The 24,076-nt window shown below is 34.9% G+C and overlaps 2 long non-coding RNA genes across 2 annotated transcripts; both read right to left on the bottom strand.

The window, feature by feature from the left end:
- Positions 1-12,364: 12,364 nt before the first annotated feature.
- Positions 12,365-13,979, bottom strand: LOC110887451. The gene is made up of 3 exons (XR_002563320.2): positions 13,915-13,979; positions 12,542-12,604; positions 12,365-12,449 (listed from the first exon to the last, which is right to left on the bottom strand). It is a non-coding gene; the product is annotated as an uncharacterized LOC110887451 (long non-coding RNA).
- Positions 13,980-14,701: 722 nt separating this feature from the next.
- On the bottom strand, positions 14,702-15,198 carry LOC118479780. Its single transcript, XR_004860607.1, has 3 exons — positions 15,186-15,198; positions 15,094-15,108; positions 14,702-14,913 (listed from the first exon to the last, which is right to left on the bottom strand). It is a non-coding gene; the product is annotated as an uncharacterized LOC118479780 (long non-coding RNA).
- Between the last annotated feature and the right edge of the window lie 8,878 nt (positions 15,199-24,076).

Raw genomic sequence — 24,076 nt, 5'->3', positions numbered from 1 at the left:
GAAAAGGGATTGAAGGATGGTTTTCCAACTTTCTTTCAACTCTTTTACAATCAATGCCTTTAAACCGATAGAAACGGAGCTTCTGCCGACTTGCTAATCATTCTAGTGGTTGCATGGCTTAAGATCCGGATTCTACCCACGAAGTTCACTGATTTCGGGTTAAACGTTAAACTTCGTTCCGAACAGTTCACCGGTCGGATTTGGGTGATTCCTGTCCGATCAGGAGAAACAAGTAAGAACGAGGGTTCTATGGTTCGACTCGTTGCCAAAATACCTCGATAAAACGACAAACAATCAGAACAACCAAGTGTTAGACGAATAGGCTGATCAGGTCAGGATGCTGACCGACCGGACTGTTGTCCGGACGGACAGCCAGCCCATCGGACAGTCAGTCAGTCGATCGACTGGCCAGCTGAACGGCTAGCACAAGGTCCCACACTTAATCAATTTATTCTTTGAAGTAGAGTATTGATCGAACTGTTGTTCGATCGGACTACCGTCCGATTGTATTACTCTTCGGATCATGAGATACTATACTTCAACACTTAATTGAGTTTTTTCAACATGTTCGATGCACAAGGAGTGCCACCCGATCGAACAACCGTCCGATCAGGTGACACCCTGCTAAGAACTTGTTTTGCTAAAAGTACCTAACCGATCGGGTTGCCGGCCGATCGAACGACCGTCCGATCGACCAACCTGAAAGGTAAAGATACTTCAATGTTTTCAAATGCTACAAAAAAAACCTCAAAAGCAAACCATCATACACAAACACATACTACTCTAAGGAAGAAACAATCCACTCGAACAGCCATCCGATCAGCCTATCGACCGACCGGACAACTGTCCAACGGACTGTCAACCGAACGGTCAGTGTCCGATCGGACTACCGTCCGATCGACCAGCTATCCGACTCTCCAACACTTGTTTTCCGTTTTACGTGTTGCTTATCGTTATGCTATCAAACTATTCAGGCTAACCCTACTCTCAAGCGCTCCCTTCAATCCATCAATCGCTGTGAGTATACCCGATCCCTTTTTGCTTTCAGCACTTTTGGGTGTTACATACGTTACTTATACGAAATCACATCGAACACACTACGCAACATTTTAAACGCTAACCGTTACCACGTGTATTACGTGACTAAATGAATGCTTGTTGTTATGTTTACACGTGGAATGCTGTCTACCTGCCTTAACGACGATAGTACTATAGTTTGGACTCAGCACCCGTTCACACTTGGGTTGTTATGGACAACTACTTGCATGGATTACGGTGGTAATCATGTATTGCGAACTGCCTCGGGCAGTCAACCCGCAGTCATTGGTACCGATAGATCCATGTCGATAATTAACATGCTTCGTTTTCCTCTGTGTACGTGCTGGTTATGCGTAAACTATTTCAAACTCTATTATGCTATTATCAAACTGTATGCTCACCTTTACATTCTATGTATTGACTTTATTTTAACGTATCTGACAGGAGTTTAAGATGCTTATCTGCTAGGAAAGCGAGGCTAGAATAAAGCTCTAGAGCCCAACAAATAGTTGTCTGTAGTGGTCAATTTAAGGGTCTCTAGAAGCAGATAAACAATTGTTGTCTATTTAAATCTGAGTTGTCGGAACAGAATATTTGCCTGGATTTTTGTCTGTAATAATTATTTTACTGTTTGAGATACGGTATGGGACGTATCATTTAAATTGAATAGTAATGATGAATGTTATGGAAACTTCTTGACAATCTATTTCGCTCAGTGCCATGCCCCGATGATTTTGCCATCGGTTGGGGTGTGACAAACACACACCAAAAATTTCCACGAAAAGCACTTCCATTTCCATCCGCAAATCCAAAAGAAAAACAAAAAAGAAGGTATGTATGGGGGTTGAGATGCCCAAAGTACCTGTTGTAACACAAATGCAACAAACATCTATTGTTACTTTCTCACAACAGATGTAGTCATCTCTACCTATCGAAACTCCTCACTCATCCTCACAAAAGGAGAGTGTTGTAAGCACAGGGGAACCAAGTCAAGAGGGAGAAGAGTCAATTGAATATCTCTTCTGAAGCCCCTCTCCCAAAGCTGCTTCTTTTTTCACTCCAAAACAAGTCACAAAGAGTATACTTCAACAACTGATAACAATGACTTGCATATACCTAGTTCCTCTCAACAACAAGTCACAAAGAGTATACTTCAACAAGTGACTAGGGCAAGTTCAGAAATCTTTGCTATCCCACAAGAAGACGAGGTAACACCTCTTATGTCTCAAGAGACACTTGTGGCGTTTTCAAGTGAGGTGGCTACTACAATTTTAGAGATAATAATCTCACAATTGGACAATAGTTACATAACTAAGACCTCCTTAAAGATAACAACTGATGAGACTACAAAAGTAACCCCAGTATTAGTTGGAAGTCTTTAGTACCAAGAAAAAGGGGCACTTGGTTCAAAACCAGGTATAACCACCTCTTGTGGGAATTCAGATAATCTTATTAAGTATGGTGATGGGTTAAACTACCTAGAATTAATAGAGAGAGTCACCAAATTGGAGTCATCAGTTGAAGAAAAAAAAAGAAATGATGAAAACTTTGGTACAAAACTCAAGACCTCCACCAACAAATGCAGAAGTTGCAAAAGAAATTTGGGTGCATGCACAAATGTACCTACAACTTCAAAAATAAGCTATAGAAGGAAAACAAAACATGCATATGGAGTTAGACACAGAAAATGGTGGATGCTAAGTACAAAGAGACTCAACTAAAGGTTAAAGCCATCAAAGACTTTATCTTTGAAAACACAGGTACAACTATAACTCTTACCAAATATCAAGATGATGCCAAAAATGGGGAGGAAGAATGCATGAGAAAGCTACCACCTCTGGTCAAAAAGGCTGGAAAAAGGCCTGACATTGTTGCACTAAAAAAGGTATGGCAAAAAGTGATTGCTAAATCAGTAAGAAAAGAGGAGAGACACAGGGGGTGGAAATATGCAGATAACAATGCAAGAGATTATTGAAAGGAAGAAAATCCAAGATAATCAAGGTTCGTCAATAGAGGTTCTAGAAAGCACTGCAGCAACCACCATCCAAACCATTGTCACATCTATCCAAACACCTGATATCCAAACCATTGTTCCCATAACCTAAACATCTGTTGCCACTACAAAAGTGACAACAGATGTTACAACCATACTACCACCATCAACAACACCAAAACATAAGTCCCCTAAAGGATTTGTTAATCACAAAAGAAGACCAACAACAGACCTTCCATAACCACCAACAAAAACACCAACACTTTAAACCAGAACCAGGAGAACAACATTCATTGTCTAAGATGATGATAAAGAAACTCCTGATGCATCACCTAATAAAACCACAACCACCACAACTTTATCCATCACATCTTAACTATCTACCTCAACAACCACAACACTCACCATTACATCTCCATCTACAAAACCACTCACCACCGTACTTGACCCACTAGAGTTAGAAAATGTATAAAAAGAGATACAATCTTTGTACTCTGCATCTAACATCAGTCAAATTATCTTTCGATCCCTCAGAAGATATTCAAAGCCTTCAAATGTATAGGTGTACCTAAATTTAAAGAGCATATAGGCTGAAAGAATAGTTTCTTTCAAAAGAAAGGGCTAAGGTGATAAGGAGACACAACAAATTCTCTTTGTACAATTCACAAAAGTGAATAGACTAGAATATTTTGCCAAAGATTTCAGCCAAAAGGATTCACAACGATAGTAAACAACCCTGAGCTTAGAAAAGCGTTAAGGGAAGATTACTTGGAATTCATAATCAAGAACAAGCCTTACTCAGCCACAAGGGCTTAATTCTCTAGTTAGACTAAAGAAGCCCTTCTAGAAGAAATTGCAGGGCTTGAGAAGTTAAAGCTCAATCCTGATATCAAGCTCACCCGTCCTAACTGGAAAGCAGGTAAAAAGCATGTTGGTCAAAAAGCAGTTGAACTAAAAAGAATGAAGGAGGAGATGGTGGCAGCAAACTTTGGGTCGATCCAGTCAATGGCTAGATGGGGTGAGCCAACAATCAAACAAAGCTACAAGAAACTCGAAGAACTAAGAGCTAAAGATCTCTCAATCCCCCAAAGGCCAAACTATGAAGACATCAATATACCCATCAGCTCCATGTTCAATCCCTCAGAACTTACACTTGCAAAGAATGTCTCCTAAGCCATTAGAAGCTATCTTAAAAGACAAAAGGAGATGTCTGCAGAAGACCTAAAGAAGGAAGGGATTAGAAATGAACTCATGTATGGGCATCCAGATGCCAAACCAGAAGAGCTGCTTGGGCAAGTTTTGGGAAAACATTTTCCTTCACCTTTTCCAATAAAGTAGTAAATCCACCAGCCTCAAAAATTCAAAAATGGTCCTTGGACAGAGCAAGCCATGAATTGACAATAGTTAGGGCAAATGGAGAAGTGAAAAAGACTTCAATGAGTAGTGTCATGAGCCCGAAAATTTAAGATCTACAAGATCTACTGGATCTTCCACTCGAAAGGGATGTAGATGACTTACTCACTGAAAGAAGTGAGAAGCAATTTAAAGCCCAAATCAGAGATAAGTTGAAGAGGAATAAAAATTGATCAAATAAACATCTGTTTTGGGCATACAAAAGAACATATGATACTTAATAGCCAAAACATGAACAATTGATCAAGAAATAAATAGAAGTTTGAACCAGATTTTCTCAAAGATAGTGAATCTTGAACACCTAAATCAGAGCATATATTGAAGATACGCAAACATCTATACTAAGCCTTGGAACCATTATTCATGAAGAAACAAGGTCAGTTCAAGCCTAAAGTCTGTTAAAGCAAAGGACTGATGAAGATGACCAAACATATGTTTGGAGCAAAGCAACAAAGGATAGCCTAAACAGATGTTTCTCAATGTAATAGTACTTGCTTTGTATCAGTGTTTACATAGCAAGATCAGTTGTTTGATTCGCAAAGATGTTTGCAACGTCCGTGGAATCTTTTCTGTTAGAAACGTTAGATGTCATTATCAGGGTGATCTTAGCCAATCACAAACTTCGTACTTAGTTTAAATAGATCTCACCTGTTAGAGATCTATTCATTACTACACATCACCTTTTCTTTTGTACAAACAAAATTGTTATAGTGATCTGTCTGAGGGGGAGTCTGTAGAGTCAATCTTCTGTAAAACATTTGAATTATTAATGAAAAATAGATGTTGATGATGATTTCTCGGTTGTGATTTTATCTTAATTTACAATACAATTTTTTTTGAACTTAATTGTTGTTTAGTCACTAACCGTGTAAACTTAGACTTATAAGAAACCCAATGGGAAAAAGAAATTTATAAAATTTCTATAATGTACAGGGGAAGTGTCAATTTTAAAAGTGTAGAGGGTGTTTTGGTCGGTGACAAAGGCCACCGACGTTCATTTTAAAAATAGATAGTAGTAGTCGAAACATACATAAAAAGTAAGCACACAAATTTATTATATTTGAACCGAAATTTTTAACAGAAAAATTAGATTATATATAACCTGAAAATGACATTTCCTAAACTTAAGGGGCTAACAGGGTTAAAATTAGGATTTGACTAACTTTGAGGGTAAAAGTGATATTTGACAAAGTTTGGAGGGTAGTACTATCGGTAGCAAAACCCAACGATATTAGTTTCTAAGATAGATATAAGAATAGTGTTTTTTTTTTTTTTTTTTTTTATTAAAAGTGAAATCTAAGAAATATAATGAAACACTATGATGATAAGCATTTATCTAAACTCAACGGTTTTTGTAACATTACAAAGAAGTGGCTAAATTAGTAACATGTGAATAAACTAAACGATAATAAGGGTATGTTTAATCCACTATATCATTGCGTCTAAACCACTTGTAATTTAACAAACGCATATATCCTTGCCTTTAAAATACGCACGCATATATCCCTACTCTAAAATACATATTTGTCGGTCTTAAATCCTTTATACGCTTCGCATGTAGGAAACTTTTATACAATATCCCAACCTGTCTACGCACATAACGTGTTGAATCATATGCGACGTTTTATTGTATGAACATCACATTTATTTATTTGTATATAGAAAAAAATGTAATAAACAAGAATATTAGAATTATATAATTCATATTTGATATTAATATGTAGGATTGGGAGAACATAGACTCTTTCAAATGGATAACGAATGTTTTCTAAAAACTTTTCACACAAATGTTCAGAAGCATTTAATGTTTCTTATTTAGAAATTACCATCCTAACTAAGAAGAGAATATATGCTATTCATAGCATTTGTCGTGTAACCAACCACAAGCTTTAAGCATAACCAAGGAGATAAATTCGACCAACAGTCACTAAAGCGTCTATATAATATGGAGCCCAAAATCACACCAGAATCTATAGTAACTCGTCAAGAATGCCGCGAGGTGTCGCTTTTTGAATCCATGGTCCAAAAATTGACAAAACACCACCATGCAATCTATTCCTTCCATGTGTATTGGAACTAAATTTCTCAACCACATAAATTTTACCTACAAAAATTGACCCAACTTAATCAATTGTTGATTTAAATTGTAAAAAGTTATATATACAATAGAAGTAAGTTAAACTTATTAGTTGAATAAAGCACTGCCACAAGTCATTTTAAAATTTATCCATAGAAAGTCCGTAAATAATAATTCAAAAGAATAAGTTGTACTTTTACATAATTATGTTTTTTTAGTTGGTCATATTTAATAAGTTAGCTATTTGTAAAAAAAAACTAGACCAATCTTTTACTCTATTAATCAATTCTATATGGTGCAAATAAATATAAAAAACTAGGGACAACTGTTATTCTTTGGTAGCTCTAAACCTTTATTTTCCCTACTTTCATGCAAATAAATATAAAAAAGGATTTAGTTACACAGATGGACCCTCTGCTTTATAGTCAGTTTCATCTTTAGCTACTAATTTTTTTTAACATGTTTAGGTTTTATGCTTTCAATTTTGTAACACCTTTGGGTACTAACACCAAACTTATCAATATAATGACTAAAATACTCTTCCATTTTTTTTAATTTTATTAATGTAACACCTTTGGGTATTAACACCTAATTTTATTTAAGTTTAAATCAATTTTACAAAATATATTTTTTTTCATCTTTTTATTATATCTCTTAATTGACATAAAATCTATTTTTTTTTTACTTTTTATAAGTAAATATTTTTATATAATTTTTTAAGAAATGATAAATAATTTAGCACGATAGAAGTTTCTCAAAATCTTAAATAATTAAAAATTCAATAGGTATAATAATAGTTGGTAATGTGCAAATAAATTATTATTAAGATATTAGGTTAAAACTCTGTGTATTACACGCGTTTAATGTATAAAACTTAGTTTTAATTTTTGTAATTTTGAATATATGGGATTAAATAATATAAAACCAATAACAATAATAACAAAAGACTGTATCTCATCGGAACTAAAGTGTTTCCTAAGCACATAGATACACAAATAAAATAGAGACGTCATGGTTTAATCACACCATCTCAAAATATGCAATTGATCGTAACAAATAAATCAGATTAGATTATACATTTTTACGATTTTACTACAAAATATATTAAATTAGTTGTAGTTATTTTTAAACAGTATTTACTGATTATGCTACATATCTTGATATATTAATTTAACTAATTTTCAGATATTATATTCGTGTGTTTTCAAGATTGCTATGGATTTTAATAGATACTTATTATATCATTTGTCTCATTATTTAATTTATATTTTAAATAGTTTTTATATATTCATAATATTAGTCAGATATTTATCTAGTATTATTTAGTAATATTATTAATTAATAAAAAATAGAGCGGGCGTTTTCTGACTTTTTTAATTTATATTTATAAATAAAAAAATAAATACATTTTATGTTAATTAAGAGATATATTAAAAAGATGAAAACAAAAAAAAAAATATTTTGTAAAATTGATTTAAACTTAAATAAAATTAGGTGTTAGTATCTAAAGGTGTTACATTGTTAAAATTAAAAAGAATGAATGGGTATTTTAGTCATTATATTGATATTTTTGGTGTTAGTGCCCAAAGGTCCTACAAAATTAAAACCATAAAACCTAAACCTGTTAAAAAATATAGTACTCAAAGGTGAAACTAGCTATAAACCACAGGGTCCATATGTATAATTAATTTATAAAAAAGATTGGGACAATTTTTATTCTTTTGTAGCTTCTTACCTTTGTTTTCCATACATTCCCAAATTATGATACAATATTTTGATTTACTAAAAGTTTGTGTTTCGGATCCTGAGGTGAACCCTCCAATTAATGTATCGATACATTCAAGACGAAAGTTTGGATAAATTGATCAAATTCGATAGAGATTTCAGCAACATAACGACGTCATCATAGCTTTTATTAATATCGGAACAGTTTACATTGTTAAGCACCAGAGAAGAGCCACAACTCAATCTCCTATCTATATGCAAACTTATCTATGTCCAACGCATGTTTACATTTCAAAAAGAAAAAAAAAAATCTATGTCCAACGCATGAGTCCCTATATAGGGTATGAGACATGCGTTGGGAGCCTCAAACGCATATCACATAGGTTGGTACACATACTCACACATGTCTCATAATGAACACTAAGGGGCTGTTTGGCAACATCTGAATAATTAAGTGTTGAACCAATAAGAGGTCTGAACCATTAAGTGCTGAACCAATAAGAGGTGTGAATCATTAAGAGCCTATATAACGCTAAACCGTTCAGAGGCAAATGTCTGATCAATTTAGATTAGAGGTCTTAAACATTCAGACTCTGTATAAATCTTAACCATTCAGAGGCAAATGTCTGAACCATTCAGCCATCTGCTCATGAAACAAACAGTCTGAACCATTAAGTGCTGAACCAGTAAGAGGTCTGAACCATTAAGAGCCTCATTAAGAAGTAAACAAACAGCCCCTAACACGTATGACTACAAAGTCAAATGCAACACTAATGCATTGATCAACTCATGCGTTGACTATCTAACATACAAACTAAATATACACCACATTCTTTATAGCCTATTCGCAAGATAACAGACACAAAACTACACTGACCTTTAAATATTAAAATTAACTGATCGAAATATTTATAATATTGCCATTTATGTTGTCAATTATAACAAACGAGAATTTAGGACCCTGCACTTTGCGGTGGGGCTGTTAAATTGAACAAAAACTAAGAGTAAAAACGTTATATAACGCACGCGCGTTGCAGCGAGATCGTTAAACCGAACAAAAAGTAAAGTAAAAACATTGAATCACACACGCGCGTTGCGGTGTGTTAACTCGCAAAAATTAGACCAAATTTTAAAACACAAAAAAAAAATAATAATAATAACTGAGTCAGCTTAAGACCAGCGAATTGTGACGGGACCGTTAACCGTTAACCGTCAAAAGATAAACGTAAAAAAGTTAAACAACATACGCATGTTGCAGCAAGTTTACTCCCAAGATTTAGACTGATATGTAAAACGACAACTTTGTAAAAGATGAAAAGTATAGGGGACAAAGTTGAAAGGGGAAAAATGTTGGGGTTAAAATGAAAAATGAAAATTAAAAGGGGCTGAAGGTAAAAAAAATAGTAATCTTATGAGATGGATGAAAGTGAATAATCAATATATACTCGTGCCGCACGTTACGACGGACTTCTTGCACGAAGGGAATTCGACCAACAATGGTTTAGTTCGTTACAATACTGACGCTCGTTATAGTAAAAAAAATACAGTTCACACAATCTATTGCACTAAAAAATAAATTAAGTTTTCCCTTTGATATATTTGGTGTTAAATAAAATTGGTAGTTTGGTTTTGCTGTCAATATATATATATATATATATATATATATATATATATATATATATATATATATATATATATATATATACTAGCCATTTACCCGCGCGATGCAGCGGGAGATGCGATTTACAATAGGATACTCGTTGACCGTTAGTTTATCAGTCGTCTCGTGATATATTGTATATTACTTAAGTTAGTTTTCTTATTCTGATATGTTGGCACTCTTTTTTCTGTTAGTTTATCAATTAAATATGGCGGGTTGCCGCCAATCTTGCATGCCCTAGGAGAGAAGCACCTAAATCGTTGGCTTTTTTATCTTCTATATCAATGCCACTTGGTACACACTTTTTACAAATTAAATTTGAAAGCCAACAAATAACCAAAAGACTCGTAATCCATCTACAAGTGTTTCATAAGGAGCACTTGATCAATACTATCATTAGTCTATTAGCAAGTTTCCCCTTTACTAACATTTTAAAACATATCGTAAAGAAAATCACTATTCTCATAGGGTTTCCTCTAGTCAACCAACTCATTACTTAACCTATAACATCTTGATCACTGGTAGTTGTCATTCTCTTATCATAGACAAAGCAGGTTGTCGGGTTGGCCTCACACACAGATTCTTCCCCATAGAATTGTTATTGTATATATAAAAATGTGCTAGATATAATTATGCAAACTAACTTATTTTATATAAATTGAATCCTTCATACTGAAGCTTGATAGGAGGTTTTTATGTATTTGATTACAACTTTTAAACGTGCCAGAGGTCTCACTGTAAACAGTCTCTCTATTCTTACGGAGTAGAGGTAAGGATGTCTACATCTTACCCTCCTCAGACCCTACCTTTGCTTTGCTATTGGTGGGATTTACTAAGTATGATGATAATGATTACAACTTTTAAACTATCTAATCCATTTCCTATTTAGTTAAGGCTTTTAGCTCATCTTGGTAGGAGTTTTTATGTATTTGATTACAGCTTTTAAACAATCTGATCCATTTTCTAATTAGTCACCTCCTTTAGCGCATATCATTTGTCATGTTAAAGATAAGACATAATCCAAGTGGGTCGAAATAGCCCAGTTTAGTCTGTCATAAACTATGAAGTTGGAAACTGAAAACCAGTTCCTTTAAATTCAAATCATCATTAAAAATTTCATAGAAATATAGCACTAACATTCTATTGCCTCATGCCTATAAATTACCCAATTGACCTTTTGCATTATGAAAATAACAACTAATGGATCTGATACGTAAAGTTATTTAATTAATGGATCCCCGTTAAATAAAAAAGAATGACAAAAATTGATAACGGATGTATACCGGCGATTCAAATTGAAATTAGAGAAAAAACTACATAAAGACCAAAAATAAACGATGTAACTGTGTGATTTTCTGTAATGTAGATTGCTGAATATTCTAATCTGATGTAGCATAAAAAGAACATGATTTTTATCTCATTTAGATGACAAGCACTCTTCTGGTCAGCATCTATTTGTTACAGTTCCACACAACATCCCTAGTAAGAAGATCGAGACCTACTACCTTTGTCTACCTGCAATAGATAAAAGTCAACAAACTTATATGCAATCAGGGAATAAAAGAATGAAAAGTGTCAACAATAAGATGAGAATGATAAAAAGGAACATGAACATGTAGAAGTTATGCTAGCTGGCCCCAAAGATAATATCTCGACCCATTTGACCCAAAACGGGTGAGCTGGTTTTATTTTTAATTTAAATGTGACTACCGGTAAATTGGAAGAGGATGGTTACAAGTTATCTTCATAAATAACCTTATTTTCTATGCAGCCAATCTCGGCGATATCTAGGTGATATATCACCAATATATTCGACCCATTTTCTTTTTATTATATCTTATTCCTACTGGTAAAAGCATTCTCTTTCAATCCAACACTTTTATAGTCCATACTCCTTTAAATTGTCATGAAATAATGTATGAACATGAATTTTAGATTAAAAGAACTGGGATGTTGTAAGCATTTGTCGGCCCATCTCATTATTAGCTAATAAGATTTTTTCCTATTTTGACCCGTTATCAAGTACAACCCCATTCGCCGCTTTATATCTAAACACATTCAAACTGCCACCTCTATAATTAATGCTTAACAATGAAACTAACTCACAATGGGTCACGGGTCAAGTACCTGCTGCATTGCTTATATGTTGGTGTTACGAAAACCGGTTGTGATGGCTAAGCATAAAAGCATCAAAGTCCAATTGATCTCGGGAATGTAGATTTGACCGTGCTTATTAGTAGGCGATGTGTGGATTATTTTGACCCTCGAGAAACAACCCAATGCCAAACACTATTTCATAATAGAAAACGTCCCGGTGATGATAGCTTGACTTCCGACAACCGCAGCAAGTATCACGATTCCAAGAACCGGCCATCTTAACTTTTGTGGTTTCCATAACAGACACATAGTTAGCTTAACTTCACATGAAACTCAGAATAAAAACATGAAAAATGCCCACCGGGAACGGATACGTAGAAACCGATTCGGTAGTCGATCCAAATGCCATTAACCCGAATGGCAGCATACGTGGTTCCCGGTCCGATCTGGTCTCAAAAGTATTGAAAATTATATTATTATTAATATATTGTTATTAAAACAATATAAAGCTTTTGACACTGAAGGGAAAAAAAAATACCTGCAAGCAATTGAATATGCCTTTTTGCTTGTTTTCATCATCCACTAAACCCGATCCAACCACCTGCCAGCAATTAAAACCTATATAAAGAAGCAACAAGTTTGTGCATATGTTGATTGTACATATGGCTTTGGGAGTTTTTCAAAAAAAAGGAAATTTTCATTTTTAACCCTAAGGTTTTAATGTTTGACAATTTAAGCATAAACTTCTAATCTTTGTTTCATTTTTAACCCTAAAGTTTAAATATTTGACAATTTACCCTAAAGTTTTATTCTTTGACAATTTAAGTTTAAAATTTTTAATCTTTGTTTCCTTTTTAACCCTAAAGTTTTAATCTTTGACAATTTAAGTTTAAAGTTTTAATATTTGGTAATTTAACCCCTTTGATTAATTTGATTTTTTACTTCTAATTCAAAAGTTTACATCTTTTGCGATTTAACCACTTTGATTTTTTTTTTACTTATGTGTTGTAATCTTGGCTTTGGGGGGTTTTTCAAAAAAAAAATGGTTATGCATATGGTTGCTGTAACCTTGGCTTTAAGGGTTTTTCAAAAAAAAAAATTTTTTTGATTTTTTTACTTTTCACCCAAAAGTGTTTCATAAATTACTTTTAATCCAGAACTATTTGTTTTTTTTTTACTTTTAACACAAAACTTTTTATCTTTTGCAATCTATCTTCACAACTTTTTTTACTTTCAACTTTGGTCCTTTATAGTTTTCATTTTCCGTAAATTTTTCGCTTTATGCTTCGTTCAAAATTTTGTGACTTAACACATCGCAACGTGCGTCTTTGGTTTAGCGTTTTTACGTTTCATTCTAAATTTTGCGAGTTAACACGACGCAACGTGCGTGTCTGGGTGAACGTTTTTACATCGTCTATTTTTTTCCCGTTTGACAGGTTCAACATAACGTGCGCGTCCTAAATCGATTTAGTTATAACTAAAGAATCCCCGCCGCATTGCGGCGGGTCGTAATTCTAGTTAGAAATCAAATTGCAACTAAAATACCTAAAAAATAGTCTGAAAAATAGTCAAAAAACATAAAGGTTACCATCAACCAAAGATTAAAGCGACAGTTGAAGAATTGACTATCTAGGGGATGTTAAATGGGACGTTCGTAGGTTGGTGTGTCTAATGCCATAAAATCCAAGAATCAACAAACAGAATTTGCAGTTGTCTTTTTATCTTTTAAAAATTGTTATAAAAATAATTTTATTTGTTTATAAAAAATTAAACGGGCTAAACATGTCACCCAAGAACCTGTTAAGTGCACCCAAAACAACACGTTAAGCGAGTTAGTTGGTTTATTCATTAAAGACACAATTTGGACGACTCCCGTTCCATTTGGCCTGTTAGAGTAAGCCTTGACATTACCTTTCTATAATTGTGATAAGAAAATCTCACACATAAGACATACCATAGCCTGACCGTAGCTGTTCCTGGATATCAATTGCTGAAAATAGAACCGGGCCTGCACAAAATCCACATTAGGTAGTTACCAAAGCTGATTTTGCTGCGGAAAGTACATAATCAAATTATGTTACTTATTGAAAACCTTTTTAATTTTGTTGAACCAACTTTGACCTATAAGTCTATAACTCAAGCTAAATTCTAGGCGATGAACCAACATGAATTGAGTTAGAGGTGGCATAATGAGTAACGGGTCAAGTGGAGCTGTAAGGTTTGGTCAACTATACCAAAACATTTTTTTGTCTGTATTATTTAGCGTGTCAATTATGAGTCGAGAAGCATAAATTTAAATGATAAAACTAATTATTAAAAACACTTTGGATGACTTTAACCATTTTCCCCATTATCTTTTAGCTTCTTCATATGATTCATCAAGTCAATGATGTGGATTGAGATGAAAACTGTTTTTTTTCTTTTCTCGGTCCATCACTTTTTTACAGATTAAGTAAACAAAAAATAATGTCAGTTGAGATGAAAAATGGGTGGTCGGTCAGGTTGGATAGAAGGTCAATGACTCAAGTCAGAATGAAAAATGGGTGGTCGGTCAGGTTGAATAGAAGGTCAATGACTCAAGTCAGAATGAAAAATGGGTGGTCAATCATGTTTTCACAAACCATTCATAACGTCTTCTGCACGTATGCTTGTTTTCACAAACCAGCCTCTTACAGACTCCAATTCAGACACATATGTGCATAACTTGTCACATCGCGCCTCAGAGGTGCTTTTTAAAACCAATACTATAGTTAAACACATAAAGAGAGAAAAAGGGATGGGATACCTCCAACAAAAAGGTTGCTGGAAGAGTGGCGCAAGGCCATCCACCTGAATAAACGCGATGTCGGAAACCGATTCACACCCAACATTATGTGCTTGTTTTCAATCCAAATAAGGGAGCAAAGAAACCTAATAAACTCAAGTTAGCAATAGTGAAATTAAGATTGGTTTGTAGTCAGAAATCCAACTCTTTTATTGGTAAACACAAATATGCTTAAAATCAACTGATGAGGTAAACTATTACTAAATATCTGTACTATCGGAAGAAAGCTTTACACTTTCTTGCCTGTAAATCCATATAGTGATTACCTTCCCCCTTCAGATCTGCAATAAACAACTCTAAGATCGTTAAATAATTGAAAAAAAAAATAAGATAGAAACAATTTTGAAGCACAAATTACCTGAACAATAACCGATGCTACTTGAAACCCTGTAAAAAAAAAATAGTTTCATCAACAAATATTTTAACCCGAAGTCATGCAATTCTTCAAATCTAATAATCATGATGTGCAAAGGCTTACAGTTTCATTCTGTCAGATTTGAGAGAAAATGAACGATTCAACACAAATAACAAACATATCAGACTCGAATAACAAACAAAAACTTTAGATGTGGTTTAAAACGGTACCTAGAGGTCAACCCCACTGGATCTTCTGTCGGATTGAGAGAAAATGAACGATTTTGAAACCCTAGATCTGGAAATCGCCTGGGAGAGAGAAAGCATGGAGTTGGGGGCGGATGAGATATGGTGAGATGTGAGTTGTGAGAGAGATGAGAGAGAAGGAAGGGGAAAGGTGGATCCGTGTGAAAACAATATCACCCGTCAGATCACGATCCGTGTGAATAAGTGAAAGGAAATGGACGGTTATGATGGATCCGGGTAAATGCTAAAAGTTTTGGAGGGGCATAATTGGAAGTGTAAATTATTTTGTGCTTTAGAGGGTTGTAAACCATGCTTTAGAGGTGTTTGAAGGGAATTTTTATGGACTTTAAGAAGTCCTTTGGATATGCTTTATAAAGTAGTATATATATATATATATATATATATATATATATATATATATATATAATGTAAGTATCTATAGAAAACCCACTTTAATTTAGAAAACCCGGGAAACTCAAAGCTCCCAATGTTTTTTTTCTTGAAAAAATTTACACATGTTATATAAATGTTTTTAAGGGTTTTGGGCAAAAAAAAAAAAAAAAAAAATCAAAAAAGCACCGAGTAGATATTTTTTAAAAAAATAAACAAGTTTTGGTGTAACACATGTTACAAATATGTCAGATGAATGTAACATGTGTTACACCAAAACTTTTTATTTTTTTAAAAAAATATCTACTCGGCGCTTTTTTGATTTTTTTTGCCCAAAACCCTTAAAAACATGTATATAACATGTGTAAATTTTTTCAAGAAAAAAAAAACATCGAGAGCTTTGAGTTTCCCGGGTTTTTTAAATTAAAGTGGGTTTTCTATACATCCTTCCTCTATATATATATATATATATATATATATATATATATATATATATATATATATATATATATATATATATATATATATATATATATATATATATATATATATATATCATTATCAACCACCAAGATTATAGTTTATCATTTTTTTAGACCATATGTATTATTGGTGAAATCACCAATGATCTATAAAAAAATGAAGTAAGATTTGATGTATTAAATAAGATGCAGGATGAAGTTGTAAACCAAGCTTTAATGTAAAAAAATAATAGTACTTTCTCCTCACAAACTAAATTTGAGGATTAATATAGGGTAAATTACAGATATTTACTTATCGTGTATATATATATATATGTATATATGTATATATATATGTATAGGGAGCCGCTAGAATGAAAACCACCCTGAGTTGTAAGAACCGCGAGAACTACACCTCACGGGTGGGCGTTCACCATGATTTTTTTTACAACTAGATGTGTATATTATAAACACAGCCGTAAAAAAAGAATTTTAAACGCCGCGGCCGAGGGGGTAGTTTTTTACACCACAAGTTTGGTGAAAAAAAAAAGAAAAAAGAAAAAAAAATTAAAAACACCAAACTTGTGGTGTAAAAAACTACCCCCTCGGCCGCGGCGTTTAAAATTTTTTTTACGGCTGTGTTTATAATATACACATCTAGTTGTAAAAAAAAAATCATGGTGAACGCCCACCCGTGGGGTGTAGTTCTCGCGGTTCTTACAACTCGAGGTGGTTTTCATTCTAGCAGCCCCCTGTATATATATATATGTATATATGTATATATATATATAGGGGAATGCTAAAATGAGAACCACCTCGAGTTGTAAGAACCGTGAGAACTACACCGTAGGGGGCGCGGTGGACCAAATTTTTTTTTCATGGACGTAGATGCATGTATATAAACACCATTTGTAAAAAAATTCAAAAAAAAAATGTCGTGTGTGTAGTTTTGAGCGCCACAAGTTTGTGTTTACGGGACCCGTAAATCTGGTCGGAAAATTTACGGGTCCTGTAAACACAAACTTGTGTTGCTCAAAACTACACCCACGACATTTTTTTTTTGAATTTTTTTTTACAAATGTTGTTTTTATACATGTATCTACGTTTTTGAAAAAAAAATTTGGTCCACCAAGGCCCGGATCAAAAAGTTCTCGCGGTTCTTACAACTCGAGGTGGTTCTCATTTTAGCGTGATCCTATATATATATTTATATATATATATATATATATATATATATATATATATATATATATATATATATATATATGGGAGAGTTTAATTGAAAACTACTACTTAAGTTAAATATTTAAGAGTGTTTCCCGGTTCCCTACTTTTTTAGTATTCCCCAATAAACCTCACTATATAGGGAATGGTTTAAATGAAAACCACTTTTATTGTGAAAACTCGAAAACTAACTAAAAAAAGCCTAAAAAACACACAAATTTTTTTTTTTTTCAATTTTTTTTTTATAAAAATCGCTAGTTTTTATGTATAAAAAAAACTTTTTTTCAAAAAAAAAAAATTTGTGTAGTGCACATGTATAATAATACACATGTGTAGTACACATACATATGTGCAGTATTACACATGTGCACTACACAAAAAAATTTTTTTTTTTTTTTTGAAAATTTTTTTATATTAAAAAACCTGCGAAATTTTGATTGCAAAAAAAAAAATTAAAAAAAAAATTTTTGTATGTTTTTTTGGCTTTTTTTAATTAGTTTTCGAGTTTTCACAATAACTAGTGGTTTTCATTTGAACCTTCCCATATATATATATATATACCACAAACCGTAAACAAGCTTGAATCCTTTCTAACTTATAGTTTTTAATATGTAACAAGAATGAAGTTGCACATATATGTTTATTTATGCATGAGGATCACAAGCTTCCAATCGACATGCTCTACAAAATGAGTTTGAGTCTCTTTATTCCATCGTAACCATAAACAAAACAAACTTGTGTAATAAATGAATCTATAACCTAGTATCTCGATCATTTTTAAATCATTATTTTAGTTTTCACCATTTTAGGTTAGTGTATTTTTCTTTAGGGTAAAGTTTAGATATTTACATTATTCTAGCTACTAATTTACCTCAATATTAAAAACAAAATTGAATAAATAGTAAACAAAATTGAATGAATATATAGTAATAAAAATAGAATTGAATGAATAGTAATATCACTAAGGAATGAGCTAGTATTGGGTACCGTTATTAAATTTTTCAAACCGGGTGTATTTTTGGTACAGATTCAGCACCGGTATTCATCGATTTTTACCCTCAAATGCCGGTGCCACACCAGTACCGGTACCGAGCCGTACCGTAACAGGTATATTCGGTACCGGTACCCACTTTTGGGGATTTGGGTAACGGTATTTTCCGTACCGGTTGGTACCAAGCTCATCAAATCCTGTAGCAACGTATCAATGCAATTAATTGCACCATTTATATTACTTTTCATACACACAGTAAGTAAACTGCATTTCGTTTGAATGAATTTTTTATATACACAACAACTTATTTTGCTTTATTTTTTGTCTTTTTTCTGGAATGAATGAATTGTACCATGTAAAATTAACTTGGATGTTTAGATTATTGATGAGCAAATTGTATAAAATCCTGTAATCAAACTGGTATCGTATCGGTACCAAATTTACTATACCAAATCATTTTTAGTACCAATTTGGTTCCCACCTTTTGGCGTTTTCAGAATCGTTACTTTCAGTATGACACCGGTCTACCACCATACCTGTATTTATTGATTTTTCCCTTCAAATACTATACCGTATTGTACCGAGCATTTTCGATGCCGGTACCTAATTTCGATGATTTTCCGTGTCACACCCCAACCGATGGCGGAAACATCGGGATGAGACGAACAAATCGCTCAAAGCATCATAACACTAATGTTACAATATAATTAAGTTCAAATTTCATAAAATACTAAAATGGCATACATCGTTCAAATCAATCAAACAAGAAACAATTATTCAGACATGATTTATTTTGTAGGTGAGTTTCTAGTCCACCCTAAACTTGTTTCTTCAACATCCTGACTATCAACCTGCAACATGTATTAAAATAAAAATCAACAAAATATGCTGGCGAGTATACAAGTTTGATACATAGTATAATAGATTAAAATGTTTAAATGTGCTCATATCCAACATGAATGAGATGATACAAGTTAACAGTTATGCCGAAACGATGTTACTCTACATGCTCAAACCAAAGTTTCCAACGCAATTAAAGTGCCTATCCCAAGAGTCTAGCGGGATGGTTAACATGTTTTGTGACAACCCGAACCTTCACGGTTAGTATCGTTTTCTTAACTCAGTTAAACCTAACTAACTCGGTTAGATTTGGATAACCTACATCTTGTTAACATTAGGAAATATGTCACAACTGGCCTAATGTAGAAACTGGTAACTTGCATCTCGATATGGGCCTGATGTTATTAAATGGGCTGTACATCTTGTTAATATCAGTAGGCCGACTTCTTTATTTGGTTGTTTAGAAAAGAGAATAGGCCGGCCCAACTACCTTATTGCTTGATTAGATGGACTAATCAGCCCAACACTTTTATTCATTTAACCAAGGCGTACGTAGTATACTCGAAATCGGATTCTGTTTAGCTTAAAAACCATAACAAACCCTACCCTAACCCTACCTTCTCCAAGCGTTCATACGGCAGTAGACCCCCTTCGCATTAGCATCGGATTATTTGAGATTCCGGTTAGTGAATTCTTGTACATGTTATGTGTGAATTGTAATTGAAACAGGCTACATAGTTTTTTTTATGTGAGTTATGTGAGTATGGATGCATGTGATTTATGTGAATTATGTGGGTAACGATGCATGTGATTTATGGCTTAGGATTGGACCAAAATTTGTATGCTACATAATGGTCACCGTCCAAATTGTGATAGGGGTTATGAGCGGTCCAATGGTTTTTCTTTGAATGTTTTAAATATTGATTTCGTGATAATATGGATGGCTTTTGATGCTGACGTTAAAAGGCTGCACATGGTTGTTGAACACACACACACGTCCACTTGGTTTAGCTGATTGATTATTGGACCAAATCTATTAAACCATATCTCTTGAATTGATTGTCACCACATGCAACCTTGATTCAAATAACATGCACCGAGAACTGAACCCACATGTTCACGTGGACCCTGTTTGAACAATTAATGCCAACAAACACCTGTTAACAATTTATTTGATTAATGGCCGATCAAATGTATGTGTACTGTTAGGGGCATGTTCGGTCCAATAATAGGGTGAGTTGTGGTTGAATTAATAAAGTCATGAAAGTGGGTTGGGCCGATTAAATGGGGTGATTAACATATGGGTTTTAGTTGGGTTCCACACAAGTATATGGGCCCCACAAGTAACAGATCTGCCCACACACACACCTGGGCCGAATACGCAGCTCCTTGTTAATATGCAGTTGGACCGGACATGTGACATGGACCTGTTTAACTGTTGGGCCACGAATAGTAAACCGGACCTTAGGCAAATCAGAAGTGGGCCGGGATAGGTTGGGCTTGGGTCTTGCACGTTGGGCCAGCTGGGCCGCATCCTCGGCTAGAAGTGTAAGGGGCCTGATTACATTATTGGGCCGCACTTTAAATGGATAGACGTAATGAACTTGTAATAGGAATATGCGTTGGATTGAGTTTAGTATTGGGCCGGTTGATGTAATATGGATTATTTAGTTCACTGATTCTTATGTTGAATAATTATTGTTCTTTCTTGAATTGTTGCTTAACTGTTATACGTGCCATACGTGACAATCACTGATGTGATCTATGTGTAAACAAACTGTAAAACTGATCATTACCAAACACTCTTCTAGGTCGTGAGTATTGAACTTATTTAACAAGTGAAATATTCTGCCGAGCAAATCAAGGTGAGTTCATTGCATTTTCTCAAGCATGCGTCCCGGTGGTTTGGGACAACTGGTAAACATTTGGAAGGGAAACATTGGGTAAATAACTTAATCGGTTTTGGTTATTGCCTGGAGGGCAATGGGGGTAATTAGTTGATAGCGCTATTAGGTGGGAAACCTCACACCGGGCCGTAAGGACGGGCGTGAACTAATTATCTGGGTATGGCTATGGTTGTTAGAGGCACACTCCTCGGATACATATGGGCACTCTCCCTAGGGTATCTAACGAAGGCAACATAGCAAACGGTCGTTAAGGGGTACCCACTCCCCGGATACTTATGGGCACACTCCCTAGGGTATCTAACATGAGCAACATCGTAACGCAACATTAAATCGCATTAACATACATATGGTAACATAACTTGTTAACAAAACCTTGAACTCACCAGCGTAGTCTGACACACTTGTTTACATGCTTGTAGGTAACTATTGAAGGAACTTGGGAACTTGCCGTCTGATGCTGCGGGAGTGGTTATGGTCATGATAAACAATTATTTTGATTTGGTTTTGATACATTTACACACTTATACATTTATGCTTCCGCTCAGTACTTGGGTTTTGGTTTAACTTTTCAAACGATACATTCTTTCAATTGGGTATTTTAGTACATTATAACTTATGTTTGACATGATTGGTGGCTCTTTGTTGGATCGTTGCACCTCCAATAGGGACATGCCCTAGGTGGTTATTTGGGGGTGTGACAGTTTGGTATCAGAGCCACTGGTTATAGAGAACTCGGTTTTAAAACGTTTTCATAAAACCAGACTATAACCGAATTGATTCAAACGATGACCATGACACTCAGCTTCAGACTGCAAGGTTCGTTCCTCGTTAGCTTATGCTTTATATGCCTAGTAAACGTAACTATATTTATAGCATGCACGATACGACATGGTAGGCATCATGACACATTGATAGTGTAACATAACACTTGCATCTAGTAAATTCTAATCTTGTTGGTAGTGCTTATTTTGTGTTGATTAGGACGGAGAAACTTCAAACATAAGTTAAGAAGCATCGAGAGGAGCATGCAAACCGCCTTATTATCATGGGTGCACACATAATAATAACGCGTGGTGCATGCAAATCCCAATGAGGCTTAACGAATGTAAGAGGGGATCTTCCCTGTCTGTGTATTAACCTGATAGTAAATCGATAGAAGCTTCTCATGTTCTTTTTGGTTGTAAACTTGATCTCGTGGGTCAAGTGTTCGACATTGACCTACTTCCCAATACTCTTGTAAGTTTTGACATAGTCATTGACATGGACTTGGTTATCTATGTACCAAGCAGAAAATTCTCTGCAAAAAGAAAATCGTGCGTTCCCTCTCCCCAGTGGGGAATCCTTATCCGTTTAAGATCATCGTAGTGGTGCCGTTGTTGGCATTGTCACAGTCGTGAAAGCCCATAAGTGCCTACGGAAGGGCTACTCTGTTATACTAGCTCCTGTCGCCGATTCGCCACTTTAAGAAAGGAAGATCGAGTATCTTCATGTTATTCGTGAAATTTTTGACATGTCTTCCAAAGAGTTACCTGGTTTACCTCCACATCGTTAGGTGGAATTTTAGAATTGACCATATGCAAATCCTGATTTCCTTCTGGGGTACAGTAATCCCTTGGATTCGCTGGATACTATCACAGCTTCACCATAGGATTTTCGAAGGGTTCGCAACTTCAACCTCCTTAGCACAGCCGGGAGCTGTGAATCCTTAGGAAAACAAAGTCGCGGAACGTCTTTTCAGCTTTTGAAACCCAACCCTACAACACGCGGAGCATCGCTTCTATCCGAGGGTACCGATGATCCAGCGATATACCATGATGGTGTTACGGAGAGGAACTGCACGACCTACAACCTCCGGTGGAAACCGTGGTCATTGGATTTAAGTGGGAGGCATTACTTGGACGGTACCGAATGCACCAATTAGACCGATCACAAGGGCCTCCAGTGCACCCTTGTTTCAATAGAGCTAACCATGTGATGGCATCGCTAGATGGAACTTCCGAACGAACACGGGATTAAGAGAACTATACCCACGCATCCCTGTAGACGAACCTTATCACTTTCACTTGTCATCGCCGCTAGAAGTGAAGCAGTCACAGTTACACGCGTTTGTCGTTTTGCAACACTAATCTTTACCCACCAAACTCTGTTTTGGACAAATGATACACTCGCGCGACCGCAATGTAACGAACCTCCCTGTTGTGCCATGCCGCCATGCACCACTACTGGGAATTATTTCTAGACAACAAATTTGCTGGCCAAACCCTTCGGATGTTTAACGGACCCCTGTTTCGCTCGATTCTTTGTACGAACCTCATTAATTCCCTGTTTCTTTGATTGACAACTGATATAACAAAACGCTAACAACCATACCATGATTTCCACCGATCACAAGATTAGCCCCCAGGCGTTGTAAAGTATCTATAGATCGAGTTCGTCGGAACTCACTTCAAGCCATTGTTTTAGATCAATTTTCGGGACGAAAATTCTTTCAAGTAGGGGATGATGTGACACCCCGCGAAAACGCTTAACAAAACTAGCTTCCTCAGTGACTGTTTGCTAAATTTCGGGACGAAATTTCTTTCAAGTTGGGGATGATGTGACAACCCGAACCTTCACGGTTAGTATCGTTTTCTTAACTCAGTTAAACCTAACTAACTCGGTTAGATTTGGATAACCTACATCTTGTTAACATTAGGAAATATGTCACAACTGGCCTAATGTAGAAACTGGTAACTTGCATCTCGATATGGGCCTGATGTTATTAAATGGGCTGTACATCTTGTTAATATCAGTAGGCCGACTTCTTTATTTGGTTGTTTAGAAAAGAGAATAGGCC

Source organism: Helianthus annuus, chromosome 6 (genome assembly GCF_002127325.2).
Source record: "Helianthus annuus cultivar XRQ/B chromosome 6, HanXRQr2.0-SUNRISE, whole genome shotgun sequence".
Lineage (NCBI taxonomy): Eukaryota > Viridiplantae > Streptophyta > Magnoliopsida > Asterales > Asteraceae > Helianthus > Helianthus annuus.
The sequence above is the reverse complement of the archived record's forward strand: the minus strand, read 5'-3'. Positions and strand labels throughout refer to the sequence as shown.